The sequence below is a fragment of the Chlorocebus sabaeus genome, chromosome 26 (genome assembly GCF_047675955.1).
Source record: "Chlorocebus sabaeus isolate Y175 chromosome 26, mChlSab1.0.hap1, whole genome shotgun sequence".
NCBI classification, from domain to species: domain Eukaryota; kingdom Metazoa; phylum Chordata; class Mammalia; order Primates; family Cercopithecidae; genus Chlorocebus; species Chlorocebus sabaeus.
This window is the reverse complement of record NC_132929.1, coordinates 52998866-53016759: the sequence shown is the minus strand read 5'-3', so window position 1 is coordinate 53016759 and position 17894 is coordinate 52998866.

Below are 17894 nucleotides of genomic sequence, written 5' to 3'. Positions count from 1 at the left end.
AGGTTTCTGTGACAACAATACAATATCGAAAAAAATTGCCTGAGGAATCGGCCAACAGTATTCTTTCCCAGTCTTCAGTGTATCTCTACTTACTTATTTTATCAGAGTAGGACGTACAAACTCAGGAAGTGCAGCTAGATGCTTGTATCTGATGCTCAGTTTCGTGATTTACAAGTTACATAACCTTGCTCATTTCTTGGCCCCTGAAAACTTGTTTGCTCATCTATAAAATGGGCATAGTAATAAGACTACCTTAAAGAATTGTCGTGAAGATTAAATAATGTCATGGGTTTAGAACAATAGCTGGCACATAAGTGTTCAGCTCTCATCCATGCAAGTACAGAAACAAAAGATGATTGCACAGAAGGAATAGCTTGGTAAGTACCTAGCAAAACCTTTAGGGACAGAATGCCTATACACATGGCTTCTATTGGATGTCTATTCACGGGTTTATGTAATTTCTTCACCTCATCCTGAACACATTAAACTCTAAGGAATTTGTAGGCTGCAGCTTGAGCCCTTTTCTTTATTGATTGCTCCACTTAGGATCAGGCCTTTCACACAGAAGAAAAGGTTTTCTGAGTCCTCTTTCATTTCTCTCAGTCTCTGGATTGGGAGCAAGAATTCTGTTCCAAACTGCAAAACTGAGTGGGCACAAGTCGCAGAAATTTCCTGGGTTGGATTGAAATGTATTGTTTGGTCACGGAACATTGAAAGATTCACAGAGCAAAGTGTAAGTTCAATCTTTCCGATGTTATAAAGATCAACGAAGAACAAAATTTTAAATTTCAGAGTATAAATAAAAGCAAATTTTAGAGTTGATTTCATTAAACTAAAAAGAAAACCCTTTATTGCTGGATTTTAATTTTCACTTCCGTTTGGATTTTAAGAAAAAAAAGAGAAAAACATCCCAATTTAATATAAGGAACTCTGCTTTGTACTTGTTGTTCTCCAATAAGTAAAAAGTAAACTTTGACCAGCTTCCGGTGTGACTCCAATTACAAAAGGTAGGCTACAAGGTACTGTGGAAGTTCTTCTAAACTCAGGAAATCCACAGATGGGAGTTTTGGGGGCCAAGGGAACTTAATGATATCTGAAGAGACAATGGAGTAAACAGTATCAGAAGTCTGGGTTCTGTCTTCAGCGCCTAAACAGGTTGCTTTCGCTCCCTGGGTCTATTGTTTTCATCTGGAGGAAAACGATTGTGTTATCTCAGTGGATCTTAATTTGAGATCTTTGGGTTCCTAAGTGGGTCCTTGCATGGTTTTCAGTGGTGTGTTTATCCCAAAATCTTTGTGCATGTGTATATTTCTGGGGAGGAAATCTATAGCTTTGCTTTTATCAGAGTTTCAAAGGATCCATGTGGCAGAAAAAGTTAAGAGTCCCTGAAGAAGTCTCTGAGCAACTTTTTGACTCTTAAAATCCATGATTTTATTGGGATTGTTTGGAAGCAGATTACAGTAAAGGCCTATGCTTAAAAGAGGCAAGACTGATCCAATGTCATTACTTGTGATTAATCCATTTTACTCAGGGAAAAATAAATATCTAAAATAAGTAACCTGTGTGAAAAAAAGTGTTATGAGACTCCAAAGATCAATTTTCTTGACCTGTAAAAGCCCATAGCACATAGCAAAATTGGTTTTATTTATATTTTTATTGAGGTATAATTTACATAAAGTACACAAATGTTAAGTATACAGTTGATCATTTTTTTGGATTTGTTTGCTGTGAGAGCCTTGAGGTAGGGAACTGTGTGATTTCTTCTAAATTTTTGTGAAATGTATGAATTCAGCTATTCTGGAATTCTTTTAGAAGTATGTATTATGGATAGTAAAGTTAACTTTGAAACTATTGAAAGAAAGATTTGATTTCTTGCTTTTTGAGTTTGGTAAGATGTGTGTTACAATAAGCAGTGGCTTAAAAAACAAAGCAATACTTAATATATATGGCGTGGACCCTTGTGTTGCAGGCTGATTTCCACCAGAATGAATGAGATTTGGCACAATAAACAACTTAAGTGGGAAAGCCAACAAACTCAATGAGACTGCAGCTTTGCACAGATGGAAAACACAAGACAAAAGAACAGACTATAAGGCAGTGAATGGGAGAACAACTTAGACTGAATGATCATGCAATTAGGGGGATTTTGTTGGCTGTTTAATCTTTTGTCAGTCTTTTGAGGGGAGACGGAAATGTGAGAATTCCAGGGGTATGGTGGAGTCTCAAAAGGTGACAAGAAAATGTGTAGGTGGGTGGGTGTATTATAATACCTTAAAAATCTTTTCATTTCCAAGGAGTAGCTGAATGTGTAAGTAGTCACAAAATCTTTATAACCTATTAGAAGTACTTCCAAGAAATTCAATGTAACTGTTTTTCACTGAATAAGAGTTCCCTAAATTAAAGATGGATCTGTCCCAATGATAGCTCCATCCTCAAACAGAAGCCATCCTCCACTTCCGGCAATTCACATTTACGGCCCTTGGCCAGTTATACTGGTGCATCTCTTGCCCAAAATGTAGCCCAAGTGGACAGATATTAGAGTGCCTTCCTTGACTTGCTCCCTATACACATAGGGTGACCATACATCTTGGTTGACCTGATATGATTATTAATCATGACTATTTCACACTCAAAAGTATACCAGAATGGGGTGATAAATTTTATGGTCACCTTACCTTTGGGCCTAACATTCAAACTGTCCAGCCCCCTCCCTGGACTCCTCCCCAAGCCCCAGGCTTTATTATGCCTCAGAACCTCTTCCCACACTCTTTTCCCCAGGTTTTCAACAATAGGACCTTGAAGTCTTAGTCAAACACATTAGCAATAAAAATAAAGAACACTAAGAAAGAGGGCATGAAAAGAGGAATAAGACTGTGGCTTAAGCAAGCATTTCTTATGAATTATAATGAAATTGATTTACTTTAGCATTACTAAACCAGCTCTGAAGACAATTTCATGGAGGAAATCCAAAGCTGAAACAAGCAGAGTGACTTTGAAAGACAGTACTTCTTGAATTTATAAGTTCTCGAGTGTTTTAAGAAAACTCAGGCATGGATTTATAGTCACACCATGCATTCAAGTCTTAGGTATTCACAGATCTCACCGAGGAAGAGAAAATGCAGCTCTGATTGCAACTGCATCACAAGATGGTGTTCAGGGGATTGTGATTGATTTGGGCTTTGGTTTTTTGATTCAGGATCAAACTCAAGTCTATGGGATTTTGAGGTTAATTTCTGTTTAAAAAATAAAACTAAAAATTGGCCAGGCACAGTGATTCCTGCCTGTAATCCCAGCACTTTGGGAGGCTGAGGCAGGCAGATAGCTTGAGCCTAGGAGTTCAAGACCAGCCTGGGAAACATGGCAAAACCCCAGATCTATAAAAAACAAAATACAAAAAAGCATATTAGCTGGGTGTAGTGGCATGTGCCTGTAGTCCTAGCTACTCAGGAGGCTGGGGTGGGAGGATGGCTTGAGCCTGCGAGGCAGAAGAGGCAGTGAGCTGAGATTGCACCACTGCACTCCAGCCTGGGTGACAGTGTAGAAACAAAGGAGTTACACAAGTTATGTATGCTTACTTGTTCATTTTTGCTTACTTGTTTATTTATTTCAGGAAAACCAGTATATGCAAATAAGAAAAAGGAAAAAAAGATCCCAAATCCCATTCTCGTAAATAACTGCTATTAACATTGGGGTATAACTTTCTAGAGGTTTTCTGTGTACAGTATATACACTTCTAAAGGCAGTATCCTAGTCCATTCCAGAACAAAATACTGGAGACAGCATAATTTATAAATTTATTTATATATACAGATTTATAAATCTGTATTTATAATTTATAAAGGACAAAAATTTATTTCTCACAGCTCTGGAAGCTGGAAAGTCCAAGATCAAGGCGTGGGCAGGATGCGTGTCTGGCAAAGGCTGCTCTCTGCTTCCAAGATGGCACCTTGTTGCTGCACCCTCCAGAGGGGAAGAACACTGTGTCCTCACATGGCGGAAGGGATGGAAGGGCAAAAACGGCTAACTCCCTCTGTCAAGTTATTTTATAAGGGCATCTGGTCCTTTTCATGAAGGCTCTGAATCAATCACTTCCTAAAGACCACACCTCTTAATACTATTACATTAGGAATTCTGTTTCAATGTGAATTTTGGAGGGGCCAAAAACTTTCAAACCATAGCAGGCAGATACACCTTTTGCAAAAATAGGATCTAAAGGAAGCTACTACTGTCAATGAAATAGCTCAGAAAAGCAGAGAAACTGTCCAGAATGACTTGGAAGGCTTGGGAATCCCTTAAAAATCCTCAGCAAATACACGCATTTCATCTCAGGAGTTTCTCTGTATCAATTAATTGTTGTCTGGTATGCTTTTCCTTACCTTTTACCTCTTTGGTGGCATTTATGTAGCTCTTATCACAAATACTGCTTCCCCTGGATCCATCTGAACCCTGGGAATCTGCAATCTATTTTGGAATTGAATATAGCAAGCTAGACCTTTGGGTCCCCTCCAAAATATAACTCCTGGTCTCTGAGTCTACCCATTATACCCAAAGTGAGAGATATCCCACATCCTCCAGCTAAACAAACTCCCACCTGGCCCTCAATAGTGGAATTAGAATGCAAATGTACAGGGGGCATGGAAACGTGCATTTATTGTATCTGTTATTTATTCTACTAGAGAGATCAGACCTCAGACTTCTGCTACCTGTGCCTTCTTTGAAAGGATTCCCATCCGTGTGCAATAGGGGGAAAAAATCTATATTCTGAAGTTGTTGTTTATAGTTTTCTGTATGTGCCAATTAGTAACATTTGTTAACTGTGCAGTATAGATCTTCACTGTACTGATATTTTTTCTGCTTGTCAATATCAGTTACTGAGAGATGTTTTATAATCTGCTCTGATTGTATATTTGTTTCATTAAGTTTTGTCAATTTTTGTCATATGTATTTTGAGACTATGTTTTCAGGACTTACACGTTTATGATTGTTTTATCTTCCTCATGGACTGCAGTTTAATCATTACAAAGTGTTTTCTTATCTTTAGTAGAGTTTTTGTTGTAAACTCTACCTTGTTTGATGTTATTATTGCCTAGAAGATTTTATTATTATTTCATACAATTAAAATTTATTTAGAGTTTCCCACATATTTACCCTTTTCTCTCTTTTTTCTTTTTTTCTTTCTTTTTTTTTTTTTTTTTTTTTTTTGAGACAGAGACTCACTCTGTCACCCAGGCTGGAGTGCAGTGGTGCGATCTCAGCTGACTGCTACCTCCACTTCCTGGGCTCAAGCAATTCTCCTGCCTCAGCCTCCTGACTAGCTGGGATTACAGGTGCACACCACCACGTCTGGCTAATTTTTGTATTTTTAGTAGAGACAGGGTTTCACCATGTTGGCAAGGCTGGTCTCAAACTCCTGACCTCAGGTGATCTGCCTGCCTCAACCTCCCAAAGTCCTGGGATTAAAGGCGTGAGCCACCACACTCAGCCACTTTCTTAATCTGAGAAAAAATATCTACAAATCTATTTTACCTAAAGGTAAAATATTGAATGCTTCCCCACTAGAGCAAGTAAAGAGACTAAGATGCTCACTCTTTCCTCTTCTAGTCAATATTGTACTAAAGATACAATTCTTGCTAGTGCAAGAAGATAATAAAGGGAAATAAAAGGTGTAAGTATTGGAAAGGAAAAAAATAAAACTGGTAGTATTTGCAAATGACATTGTTTTGTATGCCAGAAAATCCAAAGGAATCTATAAATAATCTATCATAATTAAATAAGTTTGCCAGTATTACTAGATACAAGGTCAATCAATTTAACTTCTATATTCCAGCAATCTAAGTTAGAAAGTAAAATTTTAAAACAATGCTATTCGTAATAGTCTTTCCAAAAATCAAATATATTCCATTGAGTATAATGAAAGTTGTACAAGTTATCTACATAGAAAGTTTTAAATGATTTTGAAAGTTGGTGTTTTATATTTAAGGCATTTTGCCTGCCAGGCTATGACGATATTCTCCTAAGTTATCTTTTGAAAGAGAAATGAAAGAAGACATTTTAAACTTCAAAGTATATACTATGTTCAAGGATTAGAAGATTCAATGTTGTGAAGATGTGAATTCTCCCCAAATTGATGTATATATTAAATGTAATCCCTTTCAAAGTTCCAGCAGTTTTGTTTTGTGGAATTGATGGCTGATTCTAAAATGCATCTGGAAATGAAAAGGACCAAAAACAGCCAGCTCAATCTTGAAGAAGAAAAAGAATGTAGGAGGATTTATGCAACCATATATTAGACTCATTACACAGTTACAGTCATTAAGACACTGAATAGTGTTAAGAAACAAACCCACACATATAGGCCCACTTGAGTTATGACAAAGTTGGAACTCCAGAAGAGTGTGCTAAAGATGGCATTTCCAGTAAATGTTACTGGGTCAATTAGATGACCATATGGGAAAAACTAAAGCAAAGACAAAACTTTGATCCCTACTTTACACACACAAATTCCAGGTTATTTGTAGATCTAACTGTTATTAGAATAATAAAACTTATAGAAATCAACATAGAAAATTATCTGGCCAGGTGCAGTGGCTCACACCTGTAATCCCAATACTTCGGGAGGCCTAGGTGGGCGGATTACGAGGTCAGGAGATCGAGACCATCCTAGCTAACACAGTGAAACTCTGTCTCTACTAAAACTACAAAAAATTAGCTGGTCGTAGTGGTACGTGCCTGTAGTCCCAGCTACTCGGGAGGCTGAGGCAGGAGAATCACTTGAAACCGGGAGGCGGAGGTTGCAGTGAGCACAGATCGTACCACTGCACTCTAGCCTGGCGCCACTGAACTCCAGCCCGACTCCATCTCAAAAGAAAAAAAGAAAAATATCTTTATGGCTTTGGGGTAGGCAAAGCTTGTTTTTTATCATTTTTGATTTTGTTTTTTTGGAGATAGAGTTTCACCCTTGTTGCCCAAGCTGAAGCACTATGGCGTGATCTCAGCTCACTGCAACCCCTGCCTCCCGTGTTCAAGTGATTCTCCTGACTCAGCTTCCCAAATAGCTGGGATTACCGGCGCGTGCCGCCACTCTCGGCTAATTTTTTGTATTTTTAGTAGAAACGAGGTTTCACCATGTTAGTCAGGCTGGTCTCGAACTCCTATCCTCAGGTGATCCGCCCGCCTAGGCCTCCCAAAGTGCTGGGATTATAGGCGTGAGCCACTGCGTCCGGCCTCAAAGATTGTTAAACAAGACACCAAAAGTACAAACATAAGGAAAAGAATTCACAAATTTGACAATATTAAGATTAGGAATGTCTGTCAAAACATACTAGAGGGAAAAGGTTGCCAAGAATCCAGAGAGGATATTTGCAATACATATAATTGACAAAAGACTCAATCAGAATATATATTGAATTTCCACAAATCAACAATCTGTAAGAATAGACAATACCCTTCAGAAGAAGACTTTCAAATGTCCAGTAAGCATATGAAAAGGTGCTTATCCCGATTAGTCAAAGGAAAAATGCAAATTAAAGTTCTAATGAGATACCACTACATAATCACAGAATGGCTAAACTTTAAAAGAGCAAAATACCAAGTGCATTTGAACAACTAGAACTCTCATACATGCTCATGAAAAAAGTAGGGGAAATTAGTACCTATCTCAAAGATTTAAAGGATATGGAGGTTGTTGTCCCTAATATACACTTTTTTTTTTTTTTTTTGAGATGGAGTCTTGCTCTGTCGCCAGGCTGGAGTGCAGTGGCACGATCTCGGCTCACTGCAACCTCTGCCTCCCTGGTTCAAGTGATTCTCCTGCCTCAGTCTCCCGAGTAGCTGGGACTACAGGCGCATGCCACCACACTCAGATAATTTTTGTATTTTTAGTAGACATGGGGTTACACCATGTTGGCCAGGATTGTCTCGATCTCCTGACCTCATGATCCACCCACCTCGGCCTCCCAAAGTGCTGGGATTACAGGCATGAGCCACCGCGCCCACCCTACATACACTCTTAATGTACTATTCTAGCTTTTACTAAAGTCCAATGGATCCACAGTAGTCAAGACAATGTGGTACTGGCATAAGTAGAGATATTTAACTCAATAGACTAGAATTGAGAGTCTAGAAATAAATCCATATCTTTATGCTTAATTGATTTTTTTGACAAAGTTGCCAAGACCACTTACTGGGGAAAAGATAGTATTTTGGGCAAATAATGCTGAGACAAGTAGATATCCACATGAATGAATCCACCCAAAACAATGAATTTGGATCTCTAGCTCACACCATACACAAAAATTAACTCAAAATGGATCAAAGACCTAAATGTAAGAGCTAAACCTACAAGACTCTGAAAAAATAGGTGAAATTGTTGTGAGCTTGGATTAGGCAACAGTTTCTTAGATATAATAGCAAAACACATGCAACCAAAGGAAAAAAAGATAAATTTGATTTCATCAAAATTTAAAATTGCTGTAACTCAAAGAACACTGTCTAGAAATTAAAAAGACAACTCACAGAATAGGAGAAAATATTTGCAAATCATATATCTGATAAGAGATTAATATTCAGTATGTATAAAGAATTCCTACAACTCCACAACAAAGAAACCAAAATAACCCAATTCAAAAATGAGCAGAGTCCAAATAGACATTTCTACAAAGACGATATACTTCTTTGAAGAAGAAATGACCAATAAGCACATGGAAAGATGATGCTCAATATCGCTACTTATCATTAGGAAAATGCAAATCAAAACCACAATGAGGTATCATTTCACACTCAGTAGAACAGTTATTATATATATATAGAATATAACATAAATAATATAAATATAAAGTTATTATTTTATATATATATAAAGAATAAGTGTGGGCAAGGATGTGGAGAAATTGGAACTCTTTTGCATTGCTGGCGGGAATGGAAAATGGTACAACCGCTATGGAGAATAGTTTGACAGTTTCTTAAAAAGTTAAATGTAGCCGGGCGCGGTGGCTCAAGCCTGTAATCCCAGCACTTTGGGAGGCGGAGACGGGTGGATCACGAGGTCAGGAGATCGAGACCATCCTGGCTAACACGGTGAAACCCCGTCTCTACTAAATATTACAAAAAACTAGCCGGGCGAGGTGGCGGGTGCCTGTAGTCCCAGCTACTCGGGAGGCTGAGGCAGGAGAATGGCGTGAACCCGGGAGGCGGAGCTTGCAGTGAGCCGAGATCTGGCCACTGCACTCCAGCCTGGGCGACAGAGCAAGACTCCGTCTCAAAAAAAAAAGTTAAATGTAGAGTTACCATATAATTCAGTGACTCTTCTTCTAAACATACACTCCAAAGAATTAAAAGCAGAGATCTAAACAGATACTTGTACATAAATATTCACAGCAGTATTATTCATAATAGCCAAAAGGTGGAAACAACCCAAATGTCCATCAGCAGATGAATAGATAAACAAAATGTGGTATATATATACAAGGAATATTATTCAGCCTTAAAAACAAGTAATATTCTGATACATGTCACAACATGGATGAGCCTTGAGGACATTACACTAAGTGAAATAAGTCACACACAAATAGACAAACATTGTATGGTTCCACTTATATGAGGTACCCAGAATATTCAAATTCACAGAGACAGAAAGCAGAATAGAAGTAGGCTAGGGCTGGGAAAGGGATGAAGGGTAGTTATTGTTTAATGAGGACAGAATTTCTGCTTGGATGATGAAAAGTTTTGGAAATGGATAGCCATAATGTGACACAACAGTGGGAATGTGCTTAATGATACTGAATTGTTCACTTAAAAATGGCTAAAATAGTAAAAGTTCTGTTACATATATTTTACCAATATAAGAAAAATAAACATTTTTTTTTAAATTTAAAAATGGTGACTTTTATGGTATATGAACCACATCTCACACAAAAAAATTTTAACTCAGTGGATCATGGTGGATGACAGTAGACCACTGCAAACTTAATCAAGTAGTAGTCCCAGTTGCAGATGCTGTGCTAGATGTGCTATCTTTACTAGAATAAATTAATATGGTTGCTGGTGTATGATATAAAGCTATTGATTTGATGAATGCATTATTTTAACTACTCATTAGGAACTGGGACCAGAAGCAGTTCTTTCACATGGGATGGAGAACAGTATACAATATACACTATACACTCAGTGTTGCTCTAATCTAAAGGGACCCAAATCATATGGACATACCATGGAACATCACATTGGACCACTATACTGGTGATATCATGTTAACCATACTGGACGGATAATAAATGGTGTCTACTTTGGATACCTTGGTAGGACAATCCAGTCCAGAGTGTGGAAGATAAATCTACAAAAATACAAGAGCCTGACACATCTATAAAGTTTTTAGGAGTCCAGTGGCCTGAGGCAATCTATCCAAGATAAAAGACAAGTTTTTGTATCTTGCACCATCTACCACTAGGAAAGAAATACACACTAAGAAAAAATAAACATAATATTTAGAAAGCCTTTTCAGGTTTTGGAGGCAGCATATTCCACACTTGGGAATGCTGCTCTACACATTTATCAGACGCAGAAAGTTGCCAGTTTTGATTGGGGTCTAGAATCAGAGTTCTATAGCAGATCCAACTGTAGTACAAGCAGTCCTGCCACTAGGACCATATAACCTGGAAGATCCTACAATATTAGAGTTTCTGTGATAGAAAAAAGACATCATCTGGAACATTTGGCAAGTCCCATAGGAGAGGCATAGCATGGACCATTTGGGTTCTAGAGCAAGGCCACGACATCTGTAGCAGAGAACTCTATACCATTTAAAAAGTATCTCCTGGCATGCTATTTTGCCCTGGTAAAGAGCGAACATCTAGCTATAATGACATGTTATGAGGATAGGTCACTATCCTTTATCCTTAAACCAACAGTCATTGTATGGTGCTGCCTTTCCAGTCAGTGCAACATATGGGTCTAAGAATCAAAGAGTGGAGTGGGAGTGGCCCCACTTCTCATCACTCTTGGAGACCCAGAATTTGTTCTGCCTGTCCTCACAATTTTAAGTCTTGCGGTTGTGGAGATTCTGATTTCCGGAAAGGATATACTTCTACCAGTCAACAGAGGATACCACTAAATTTAATACTACAACTGCTTCCTTGACACTTTGAGTTCTTTGTGCTAGTGGAAAGGAGTTACCTTCTGCAGAGAAATTGACTCTGATTATCAGAAGGAAGTAGGGCTGCTGCTGTGTAAGGGGTGCAGGCAGAAGAAATATATTTGGCATTTGGATAATCTACCATCTTGGTCCTCCCATGCCTAATTTTAACTGTACATGGAAAAATTCAGCAAGCAGAGCCTGAGAGTGGAATGGTAATCAGGAGCTCAGGCTCCTCAGAGATGAGTCTGAGGCAACCTACCCGACAAACCATGCAGATGGGCAGAAGTACTACCTGACAGTGTGGTGGAGAGAGGTGATAAATATCAGTGAAGGCCTTGGGTTGAACTGCAGCAGTGGGGTTTGTAATTTGTCTCACAAACTTTCCTGTCTTAAGTGTTCCAGAAATTATAACCAACCAGAATCCCAGAGAAGCTGTAACAGGGTGGAGTAAACCTAATGTGAAAAGCACATGGACCTGAATGGTGCAAGAGATGGACATTTGTGGATATTGTTGATGCCTCACCCAGATCCTCTGGATCCCCTTCCTCAGTCTGGTTCTTGTTTTCAATGCCCACCTGCCACAGATACCTTGGGTAATGGGTCATACCCACAACTTTCTCTAGATGATTTTTTATTTATGTCGGAAGTCTCTGGGGCTAGAGATTCCTGGGAGTAACACTAACCTCTCATTTCATGGACCATGACCAGTAACTGCCTGGGACAGGAATACACAAATTCCACTCCTTTGTCCAATGCAAGAGGGGCTCTGCCATTCATTTTATACTCCAGAGCTTCCTGTAAGATGTGGCTGAAGCTGGATTTCACCTGGAACCTCATTCTTGCATACGTTGTTTCCTTTCCTGCTTGACTCCCTCTTACTTGTCTCTCCCAAGTACACCCTTGATAAATCACAAGCACACAAATCCCCATCTCACGCTGTTTCTGAAACCTACTTAAACCACCTGCCAAATAAACTACTCATACCCAAGGCCTTCTCCAAAGCAAGAAAGAGGTTATACATCCAATGGATTTTTAATAGGTGAGAGACCACAAGACCCTAAGTTATTGTATGAAACAATTCCTCGACTTCAACTTTTATAAAAATCATGAACATCAGACCACAGCTTATCTTGGTATAAGTGACTATATTTACACTTTCAAGGCATTTTGGTAGACTGTGAGTCACTTTTTATATAGAAGATTGTGTCTGTAGGAACTTCATTAACAATGAAATATAAAAGATTTTTTTCAAGATTTGAAATTAGTTTCGAGGGTATAAGTTACAATGAGAAAAAATTCCATTGAACACAAAGAATTTTTAGCCATTAGAGTGGCCTCAGGTTAGGTTGAATTTCCTGTTGTCTTAGATTTCTGAACACAAGCTGGATGACCATTTGGTGAAGACTAAACAGAGGGCTCCTCAGGCATCAAGAGGATTGGATTGGTAGCTAGAAACTTAAGTACAGGGCCGGGCACAGTGGCTCACACCTGTAATCCCAGCACTTTGGGAGGCTGAGGTGTGCAGATCACTTGAGGTCAGGAGTTCCAGACCAGTCTGGCCAACATGGTAAAACCTTGTCTTTATCAAAAATACAAAGATTAACTCGGCATGCTGGCTCATACTTGTGATCCCAGCTACTCAGCAGGCTGAAGCAGGAGAATCTCTTGAACCCAGAAGATGGAGGTTGCAATGAGGCGAGATCACGCCACTGCACTTCAGGCTGGGTGACAAAGCGAGACTCCATCTCAAACAAAAAAACAAAACAAAAAATGAAACTTAAATATGGTATTTTAAACACTTTTAGTTGGAGGAATTACCAAGAAATTATTTCCAGTAATTTACTTTATATGTGTATTTTTTCTTTCTAGCACCCAGTACTAAATTCATCTTTTGTTTTTTTCACACATTTTTCTTTAAGCAAACAACCATTGCTCATTAACACAACCCATACACTAGCCTGTGGGATCCTTCAGTGAATTGTGTTGGGCAGTGTCTCTTACTGATGGTATGAACTGAAAACCATGAACTTCCTACATCTGTAGGTGGCTAAAATCCCAATTTAAAATTTGATCCTGTGGGTTGCTGAATTTAGGCATTTAGTGAATTCACAGCCATTCTCTTACATAAAAATAAGGGCACTGGAATGTAGGATGCCTAGAATTAAAGTGGGATGTATTGGAGTGTTTGGATGGTTGCTGTCTGATGGCACCATTCGATATCCCTGCCCACCATACCCCTGAGCATAACACCATCCATCGCCCTTAACCATCATGGTATTCCATGTAACATTGCTTCTAACAAAGAACACACACTTTATGGTGAAAGAATTAAGGCAATGAATGATGCTTATGGAATTGACTGGCCTTATTATTTACCCCATCACTGAGAAACAAGTGACCATATAGAGAGGTAGGATGGTTTACTGAAGCCCAGGAATAATGTTGGCAGGGAGATTTTCCAAGTTTGGATGCCATTCTAAGATATGTTATATGCTCTAAGTCAGCAACAAATATGTGGTCTTTTTCTCATTGCAAAAATACAGGATCCAGGATGGAAGTAGAAAGTAGCCTTTTGCGCAGAGCACAAACTGGCAAATTTTTTGTTTGCCATCCACACAACTCTTTAACGTGCTCATTTAGAGGTCTTAGTATGCATGGGAGGAATGCTTCTGCCAGGGGACACAACTATAGTCCCACCAAATTGGAAACTAAGAGTGCCACTTGGATACCTACAGTTCCTCATGTCACCAGGAAAACATGCCGGAAATGGTACTTGCTGAGATGATTAATCTTCAGTATCAAGAGAAGATAAGAGGCCAGTTGTGGTGGCTCATGCCTGTAATCCCAGTACTTTGGGAGGCCGAGGCTGGCAGATCACCTGAGGTCAGGAGTTCGAGACTAGCCTGGCTAACATGGTGAAACCCCATCTCTACTAAAAATACAAAAATTAGCCAGACGTGGTGGCATGCACATGTAATCCCAGTTACTTGAGAGGCTGAGACACGACAATCACTTGAAACCAGGAGGAGGAGGTTGCAGTGAGCTGAGATCATACCACTGCACTCCAGTCTGGGTGACAGAGCAAGACTCCATCTCAAAAAGAAAGGGGGAAAAAAAAAAAGAGGAGATAAAGTTGCTGATAAATAGCAGAGGCTAAAAGGACTATGGCTGGAACTCACAGATCTCCTTGGGGTGACTCCTGGTACTGCCAAGGTCTGCTGGCAAAGTTCTCTAGTAACAACAACCTCACATGGACAAGACCATCAAGAGCTCAGATCCTTTAGGAGTGAAGATTTGGTTCATTGTATCAGGTAATAAAGCCTGGCCAGCTGCTCTGGGTAAAGAGAACGTGAAATGGGTGGTGGAGGAAGGAAAATGGAAATACCAATTACAGTCTCGTGACTACTTGCAGAAATAAAGATTGAAGGTTCTCTAATTTTCTGCATTGTTCAGTCATGTATATATATTTAACTAATTTTTCTTTCCTTTTTCTGTCCCTTCATGGCATGCAACTGGTGGTTAATTTCACAATTTCATTTATGTGTTACAGAATACTGAGATAGGATCATAATGCAACCAGAAGAGGACTGAGTGTCACCCAGAGATTCTGTATAAACTGGATGTAGCTGACAATGAGTTTATCATCCTTTTAGAGAAGGAATGAGCACATTGTGCTTTTATAAGGAATAGTAGCATTATGATAATTGGCAATAATTTTTCTTTCTTATGGGAAGAGGGGTTTATGTTAATGTTGGTATGCATAGCAAAGAAGTAAACTCTCGTGAATATTGCCAAATTATGTTCCATCTAGCATCCGTTTTCTTTTTGATGTTAGAAGAACTCCCCACCTTAAAGTATGCCTCCCACTCTAGAAGCTGAAAATGGCATATACTCTCTCTCCTAGCCTTTCTTATATCTATAGAGTATATGATCTAGGACCCACCACTAACCGAATACAATCTTCCAATTCTCTGAATCAGAGTTAGACACAAGACGACTGAGAGGAGCTCTCAGACAGCACCAACATCACGGGAAGATCAAATTCCCGTAGCAGTGCTACCTTCACTGGACCAATTCTGGTGTGGGAATTTTGGGTATAGTTTCTGGTTGAATTGTCCTGAGCTCACTGAGACTGATTCTCCAGCCCTCCTAGAAATTCTGGTGTCACAGGATCCTTGGGGTGTCGTTTAGCCAGCTGGAAACCTCTGTGGCTGGCGGTGCATTTCTGCCTATGGCTCATTCCTGCTGGGCTTGTTCTACCAACTTGGCCTGGCAGGCTGCACTTGGTTCACACTACCGGCTCGGATCCCACACCTGCCAAATGTGAGCCAGGGGCGGAGCAGCAAGGGTTGTGTGTGGGTGAGCAAGCACGGGTCCAGCCACTGAACACAGCCAGGCACACTGGCTGCAACAGGGCAGGCAGCTCCAGGTGCCAGCACAGGTGCCGGCTCCATGCCATGCTGCAGCTGGACCAGAAGTACTGCATGCAGCTTCCGCTGCAGGCACCCATGTCTGGGTGAGAGGAACGCGGTAGCGCCCAGAAGCTTGGAGACACCAGGAACAGCAGAACCCCAAGGAGGGCGTCACAGCCCTGGCTCAGGGAACCCTTAGGTCCAGGCTCCCCAAAGGGCCAGAGCTCCTAGGTCTAGGCTCCCCAAAGGGCCAAAGCTCTTCTCGCCTTCACAACATGGCGAGTAAGGAGGCATGTTTCAGCCCTGTTTGTGTTACAGATCTTTCAGTCCCACCATTTGGTGGGTCCTGAGTTCTTGTCCCACATCCATGGACCTCATGGACTACCTCATAGATGGAGAGGAGCTTCACTGAAGGCAGAGAGGCAACAGAACAGTTCTCAGAAGACCCGAAGCAAGCAGCTCCTTTCCTTTTCACAGGCAGGTCTGGGTCATCCTGATAAGTGTCCAGTCCTTAGTGGTGAGAAGACCCGCAGTGGATAGCTTCCAGCAGAGAAAAGATGGGTGTCCAGCTCAAGCATAGCTCACAGCAGAGAGAAAACGAGTGTCTGGCTCTCAGTAGAGAGAAGACCCGCAGTAGGTAACTCCTACTAACTCCAATTCGCAGGCAGGTCGTCCCATCATCTCTGCAGTCCTCAGCAGAGAGGAGACCTGGAGCGGGTAGCTACCATCTGCAGGCAGGTGGTCCTGTCCTTTGCCAGAGTCCGGCTGACTCAGGGGCTTCTATGGGCTTCAGATGGGAGGAAGTGTGTGCTGATTGGTCCATGGGTGTCCATGGGCGGCCGGAAAAAGCCCAGTAAGTTCTTACTCTGGTCTGCGGAACTGACGGTCTGGACCGCAGGCTTAAGGCCATCCCTGGCTTGAAGGTGGGGCTTCATCGGGACTGCCTGTCTGCTTCCTGCCACCATCAGCCTGCTGTCAATGGCGTCCATGGCGCCCAAAGTGCCCAGGCTATTCGTGCCAAGGGACCTGCAGGCCTGCGCTGCCCTCGGCCTCCCTCCTGTGTTTCTCCGTGCCGAGGCGGTAGGAGGCTGGTGTGTTAGTGCTCCTCCAAGAGTGTGCACACCCAGCCAGGTCACGACAGCGCCTGGACTCAACCTCAACTTTGCTCTGAAATTAGAGCTGGCGCTGCCACCGGGAGAAGCCAGCCAGCAAGAGCAGGCACTTCCGAGCCTGTAGGGGAAAGGGGGCTTCCCGGTCCCTGAGAGTGCGGAGATGCACGGTTCGGCAGCCGCAGCTGGTCTGGCTCCCGCCCCTCCAACTTGGAAGGGGGCGGGGCTCCCACCTGTTCGTGCTCCGCCAGCTCCTAGGAACGCACAGCCTGCCTCATGGCAGTGGCTTCTCCAGATGGACTGCTGCTGCCATCACTGGTAATTACATTTTTGTTTGTTTCTTGACAACTTTTAATTTTGGTATAATTTCATACTTGAGAGCAAAATTACAAGAATAGTCAAGGAATCATATATACAAGGAACCATATAAAGAGAGAATATGGTAAAGCAAATTTGGGCAAAGTGTAAACAACTAGTACATCTAAATAAAGGGAATATGAGAATCCTTAATTATTCTTGCAATACCCACACAAAGATACATTTTTTTCTGATTCATTTGAGAGTAAGTTGCAAACATTGTAGTTCTATACCTGTAAATGCTTTGGTGTGTATATCATAAAAACAAGGATATTTTCTTCCATAACCACCATACAATTATCTAAATTAGGAAATGTAACTCTGATATAATACTATTATCTATCTAATCCACTCCGTATTCAAGCTCCTATATCATTTAAACAAATTCGTTTACTTCTTAAATGAATCAGAATTAGCTTCTATGAACTCTGACTAATTCGAAGTCTCAAGTGTCACTCTCTGCAGACATGCTTTTGGACCCTAACTCTGGGTTAGACAGCTCTGTTATATACCATTAAAACATGGAGTACTCTGTCTACCGGTGTATTTATAACTCTCTATTCCTGATTACTTATGTGTGTCTGCCTCTCCTATTTGAATTAAGCCAACTAAGGGCATATATGTCTCTTTTTCACTCGTCTTTCCTCACTGACTATCACAGTGACTAACACATAGTAGATACTCACTAAATATTTGTTGAACAACTCAATCTGCACACTTCAGTGGCAATTTAAATAAAATACATTTAAGTTGAACTTGTCATACACCTTTTTTTCAATTGAAGGCAATGTCATTCAAGGTTCAATGCAGAAAGTAGAAACCATTCCAGGATTTTTTTTTTTTTTTTTTACAGGAATAGATTTATTGCAGGAAATTGACGCTTAG